Source organism: Fukomys damarensis, unplaced genomic scaffold (assembly GCF_012274545.1).
Source record: "Fukomys damarensis isolate Sample0158 unplaced genomic scaffold, DMR_v1.0_HiC HiC_scaffold_8, whole genome shotgun sequence".
Classification (NCBI taxonomy): domain Eukaryota; kingdom Metazoa; phylum Chordata; class Mammalia; order Rodentia; family Bathyergidae; genus Fukomys; species Fukomys damarensis.
In genome coordinates, this window is record NW_022900920.1 from 27,545,410 (window position 1) to 27,552,612 (window position 7,203).

Here is a 7,203-nt window from a genome sequence, read left to right on the forward strand (position 1 = left end):
TTTTTTTTTTTTTTTTTGGTACTGGGGATCAAACTCGGGTCCTTGTGCTTGCAAGGCAGGTGGCAAAACCACTGAGCTAAATCCCCAGCCCTAGACCTTGATTTTCTGTCAGTGTAAATTACTTTGCATATTCCATAGAAGGAAGCATAAACTGTGTACCATTTTTGTTTGAGCTTTTAAATCCAGCATTATTATTTTATAATCCATCCATGTTGTTGAATTATCATTCGTTCATCCCTACCATTGTTGAATAATGTCCTGTTGTTTCCTTTGTGAGGACATATCATAGCTTGTTTCGTTATTGAGTTGATTGTGCACATTAGAATTATTTCCTGAATTTTGGTATTAAAATTGAGGTTTCTATAAACATCCTTTAAAATAGGCATTTGTTTTCATTCAGTAGATAATACCAAGTTGTTGATGACTGGGCCATATGATAAGTATGTGTTTATCTTTAATAAAAGTGCTGTTGTCCAACTAGTTATACCATTTTACATTGAAATCAGTAGTGCAAGTCTTCCACGTGTAAGGATTCCTCGCCAGTACTTGTTAGGATTCATTTGTCTTTGATTTGTGCCATTATAAACAATGCTGGGGGGCTGGGGTTTGGCTCAGTGGTTCCGCTGCCTTCCTTGCAAGCACAAGGACCTGAGTTCCATACCCGGTACCAAAAAACAAATAAACAAACAAATGCTGAGAGCTGTAAAAATCTAGTTATGATTTTAACATCCCTACTAGATAAGGTACTTGGTATGCTTTTTCATATGCCGACTTGCCATGCACATTACACCTTTACTGAAATACATTTTGATGCTTGGTTGATTTTTGTATTATTTGTCTGCCTATTATTCAATTTTGACAATTCCCTATACATTGAGAACATAAGTTCTTTATCAGATATGTTTTGTATTTGCTTGCTTTTATATTTTATTCAAGTCTGTGCCGCTTCTCTTTATTCTTTGATGGTATATTTTGAAGAGTAGAAGTTTTTAATTTGATAAGCCAGATTATAAATTTATTGTTATTGCTAATGCTTTTTTTCTTTCTTTTTTCCCTTCTTCCTTCCTTCCTTCCTTTCCTTCTTTTTCTTTTTGCGGTACCGGGGATCAAACTCAGGACCTTGCACTTGCGAGGCAGACATGGTGCCTCTGATGCTTTTTATGTCAATTCTAAGAAATATTTTGTTATTCAAGGGTCGCAGATATTTTTATCTTGTATGTTCTTCTAAAAATTTAGATCTGTGTCTGATATTGAGGTTCTTTTGTGTATGATACTACTCTTCCTAAAGAAAGATAAATTTGAGTCATCTAGAGGAAAATAGAGCCACCTGGAGACATTCATGTTAAGTGAAATAAATCAGACAGATAAACCTAAATATCACAGAGTTTCTGTCTTATGAGAAATCTAGAGTAAAAATAATAGGAAAGAGAAAGATAGATTGTTCTCAAATGGGAAGGGTATCAAGAACAGAGGGAGAGAGGAAGAAGGGGATTATAAAAGGAATTTGGATGTATCATGTGTATGTGACAACTCCACAGATGTAAACATTATGTACTTCAAATGTGCAAGAAAAGGAAGAGGATGGAGAAACAGGTGGAGGGGGAGAAAGGGGTGCAGAAAGGGATTACGATGTGTTCTGTCATGTGCCAACTTCAGACAAGGACTGAACGTCATGTACTCTACATATAGACTAATAAACTGAAATACCACTTTGAAAAGAAAGTATTTAGAAAAAAGTAGGATTCCCTTTGACTTTGTTTTCATTGTTTTTTTTGGGGGGGGTATTGGGGATCAAACTCGGGCCCTTGTACTTGTGAGGCACACAGCACAACCACTGAGCCAAATCCCCAGCCCTTGACTTTGTTTTGGTTCTTGTGGACAGCTCACTATATTTCTTTATGTACATCATACGTCATAAGTTGTGCACTTAAGGTTAAACTTGTCTCCTAACCATTCCAACTAATACATTCATGGTTTTTATTTTACAGCTAGGCAATAAATAATGTGAAATATGGATGCTACTGAGTCAAACAGGATTATTAATTCAAGGTAGATAATATAGAGAAATGAGACCAAATTTTGATTTCAAAACATAAATGGAGACGATCTCTCGAAGACCACATTAATTTTCCTAAAAACTAAAAGAGCACATGCAACATCGTGGACTCAAATATGATAACTTCTCACAAATGGTTTGAAAAATTAATACTCTGTCTCAAATTTATAGTAATTAAATTGTTTTTCAACCTTAGGATACAAGTAAACTTTGACCCAGAATTCCACTCCTGGGAATTCATCTTGTAAATCTACTTGCACTTGTGTGAAATGAGAGGTATACAAGACATTTCATGACACCATTTTCTGGTACCAGGAACTGAACTCAGGACCTTGCACTTTCGAGGCAGGTGGTGGAACCATTGAGCTAAATCCCTGGCATGACACCATTTTCTAATAACCACAGAACGAAATTAAGAGCAAACCATGTGTCCACCCAGAGAAGACTGGTTAAATAAACGATCACTAATCTATTTGCTAAAAAGCAATCATCGTAAAATGAATGTAAAACTTTCCATGATAATGATAAATATATTAGAATGTATAAAACAGGGAAAATAATCTGCTTGTTAGGCTCATTGTTTAAAAATAAGAGGCAATGACTGAGAGGGGGCCTAAGCAGGTAACCTAGATACTCATGAGGCTGAGGCAGAGGGGACACGAATTAGAGGCCAGCCTGGGCAACTTCACAATCCCTTGTTTCAAAAAGGGAGAGTGACGTTGATGAGTGGCCGTAGGTTCAACTCCAGTACTGGAGGAACGCTTAGAAGACAGAATCGTCATCAAGAAGTTACAGTCATATTTGCTCATATTTTTATTTTAAAATATAGAAAAAGAGAACTTAAAATCTAATAAAAATGATTATCTATGGAGAAACAGCTGGAATCCGAATAGATGAAGGACAAGGGAGCTGCAGTCTTCTATTTCCCCACAGTAGTTCTCAGGTTTTTATATTTTTTAACATTTAAATAAATTCTAACGTGAAAATATATTATATAGAAAACTGCTCAGGAGAAGACTTCCACCAGGGACCTAAGTTGTACGTGTGTTTGGGCTTCAAATCGGGGTTCAACATGAACGAATGAAAGAAGAGCACTGGGTAGCAGGTGCGTCCATGCATACTCAGGACGGCTCAGTATCAGGAACCCTTTCAAGTCTCGGTCTAATTCCTGCTGCTTCCTGCCAGGCAAAACTCATGCTCTCCTGATTCATCACAAATGTCACCAGTGCGGCTTTGTGAGCGAGAACTGCAGATGTGCTCATGGGCACAGATGCCACTGTCACCACAGACCCCGTCTGCTGTCAAGCCTGTCGGACGTAGGAGAGGAGCGCAGACACTGCTAGTCAGCGCCCAGACTGAGGCCCCATTGTGAGGATAGCTGTGCTGCCAGACTGCTGTTGCACTGTTTCCCTGAGGGTGGTCTGTGGGGCATCTGGATAAGCATCACAGTGGGCAGTAGCTAAGACACATGTTTCTTGCATTCAGGTTCAATAATTTCACTGGGACACTGCAGGGATTAGCTTTCTAAGCAAGTATCTGAGTTGGTTCTGATATGTGTTTGAGGGGGAAACTGAAAAATATTTTTTTCCTCAGAAAAGCTTGATAGTTGTTTCTCTTCCCAGCTAGATATAGATGTAAATATCGCTACAGATTATAGATATTAATATGTATATACATAGAGAGAGAGAGTGGGGAGAGATGAGAGAGAAAGAGAAAGAGAGAGAGAGAGAGAGAGAGAGAGAGAGAGAGAGAGAGAGAGAGAATTGCTTTGAACCAGCAGAAATTATACATCAAGTAGCCAGCAAAGGATTACCACTATTCTTACTTTGGTAATATTTTCTTTTGTAACTTTACACCTAAAATTTCAGTTTGAGGCAATTTATTATTTCCAAACTATCACATACTGTGATGTCCATGTGTCATGTAGACCCAGATTAGGAGAACTTCACTCCATCAGATGAGGAAATTCAAACCCATTCAAGTCACTTACTACAGGAAGCAGGATTAGCACTTCTTTATGCTATAAGTCATTTCCTTAACTTGCTCAAATAGTTTCAGGTCTTCAAGTGTCACCCCAGTCATTCCTCTACCTCCAGGGTAGAGGGTATCTAAAACATCAGGACTGAAAGGCTTCAAGATAAATCCCACAGCCATGAATTCACTCTCCTACGTGATGTAGCCCTCCCAGTTTGAGTCAAGCCAACTTGGTTTACACTTCTGTTAAGTGTTCTCCACATTTCCACTTCAGTTAAGTATTATAATGGAGTTGCCTGCAACTTTTCTTTGCTGTAATGGTCTCTGACCCTGAGTAAGGTTTAATGTCCCTTTTCTGGTGAACAAGCAGAGTGATGACACGTCACGATCGTCGCTCTAAAAACAAAAGTCTCAAGAAAGGAAAAACGGAAATAAAGTCCTTGTAAATAGGATGGAGGAGTTGAAGGGAGAGCAAAGGAATGGGGAAAAAAATAAGAATCAAGGTATATCATGTAAAGATACAAATACCCAATGATGAATATCATCATATTGTATGCCTAAAATGTACTAATAAACTCAATGAAAAAAAAAAGAGAGGTACAAGAGACCAAACCTTGGATTAGTCACAGGATACATATTCCAGTGATAAAGACCATTCTGACAGGAAGCTTGTTGTGACTGCTTAGACACAGATAGGGATACAAGTCCTGGATAGCACATGGAAGGGTGGAAATAACATTAGAATGAGAGGCACGCAGGCTAGACTGATTATTCTGCTATTTACATGCTCTTTGACCTTGGGAAACATCTTAATGTCTGCAGGCCCTAGTTGTATTGGCTTTAAACAAGAATTAACACATATGTAACTGAGGTCATGCTTAAGAGTGATAGCTTCTTGAAGCAACTAGATTAACAGTTGCAAGAAAGAAAGTTACAGAAACAGCAGTGAATGAATGATTTTTTCCTCTGTTACAAAACCTCGCTAGAATCAGAATTCTCATCAGTTCAGTGTGACAACAAGGATAGTCTCTTTATCCAAAGTTAGTGTCCACGGTGTTACAGCATTCTTAAGGCAGCAGCCTACTGCATAGCACTCTAGTACAGAGTTGGGGGTCCTTCTTAGCCATAGCCTTCAGTGCGAGTTTCTTTCTCTGTTGCCTCAATCAGCATAGGCCTCTGATCCTAGAGAACCAGGAGCGGGAAGGAGTGGCTGCGTCCCTTCAGAGGGATGAATCTCATACAGAGATGAATCTGGTGCCACAGAACATTTCCTCCTTCCATGGGACAAGTGCTCACTGTGTTACGGTTTATATAGACCCCGTGAATTGAATTCGAGAAGGATCAGGAGCTGCAGATAGGAGGCTTAATCAGTCAAAGGCAGAATGCATAATGATAGAACTAATGTCTGCGTGACACTAGACTCAAGTAGAACTCATGGAGACAGTAGAACTCAGGGCTAACTTTGACTGGTAGAGTTTTCTCAGGGCTTTGCATGATTTGAAAGTACTTTTCTTCTAGTCTCAAAGAAGAATGGCAGAGAAGCCTCTTAATTATATAATCATTGTACCTAAAATAGAGTGAACAGAATTTATCTTACAATATTAAATATTAACCTCTAGCTCTTTGACTTTGCAAAAAGTTATTTGATGTTTGCTCCAAAATCTGTATTTCAGTATGCAAAATCACACAAAAATCAATAGCTTTGCAGTAATGAACCTACCAAGAAAGAAATCACGGAAACAGTGCCACTTACTGTAGTTTCATAAATACCTAAGAATAAAGCTAACCCAAGTAAGACCTCTATAATAAATTCACAGAGTGCTGAACAAAGAAATTAAAGAAGGCATTAGGAAACAGAAAACTTACTTGTTTATGCATCTCTAGAACTAATTGTTAAAATGCCATAATTTCTTTTTTTTACAAGCAACACAAATTTATTTGTACATTTTAGATATACACAATGCTAACATTTATCATAGGGAATTTGTACTTGTATGTGATATATTTGGCTTCTTTTTTCCCATTCCTCTTCCCCTCTAACCCCCCCCTTCGCTCTGTATTAAAATCATATCAAAATGGATCAAAGAATTAGATATAGGATCAAAAATTTTGAGAGTACTTCCAGTAAATATAAAGGAAACACATAAAGCCACAGGCATAGCCAGAAACCCTGAATAGAAACTCAAATGCAGAAGAGATAATATCTAGAATCAACAAACAGGACAGCACCATGCTAAAATACTTCTGCACAGAAAAGTACAGGGAGTGAACAGACAGTCTACAGAATGGGAGGAAAAAAAAGTACTCTTCTGATAGAGGATATTCCCTAAAACACAAATATCCCTAGGAACTAATGAACTAGACAGAATTCTTAAAAGAAGTATGTATACAGAGGAAATTAAAGAAGAAATTAGACAGTTTTTACAAATAAATGAAAATGCCAATACAACATACAGGAATCTATGGGACACAATGAAAGCAGTTCTACGGGGAAAATTCATAACACTGAATGCCCACACTAGGAAAACAGAGCAGGCTCAAACAACTTAATGATGAAACTTAAGACTCCTAGAAAAACAAGAGCAAGAAAAACCCAAAGCTCAAACAAGAGAGGAAATTATAAAGATCCGAGCAGAAATCAATGCAATTGAAACTAAGAAAACGATACAAAAAATAAATGAAAAAAGGAGCTGGTTTTTTGAAAGAATAAATAAAATTGACAAACCCTTAGCTAATCTTATCAAAAAAAGGAAAGAAAAGGCTCAGATCCATGCAATCAGGAATGAAAAAGGCGAACTCACAACAGATCCAAAAGAAATCCAAAAGATCATGAATACCTACTCTGAGAACCTGTACTCCAATAAAATGGAAAACACAGAAGAAATGGACAGATTTTTAGATACTTACGATTTACTAAAGTTGAACAAAGAAGATAAAAATATTTTAAACACCCCAATTACAGTCAGTGAAATTGAAAATGTAATTAAAAATTTACCAACAAAGAAAAGCCCAGGCCCTGATGGATTCACTGCTGAATTTTACAAGACATTTAGAGAAGAACTACTACCATTACTCTTCAAACTTTTCAATGAAATTGAAAGGGAAGCTATACTTCCAAATTCATTCCTGGAAGCAAGTATCACTTTGATTCCCAAACCAGGGAAAGATACAAC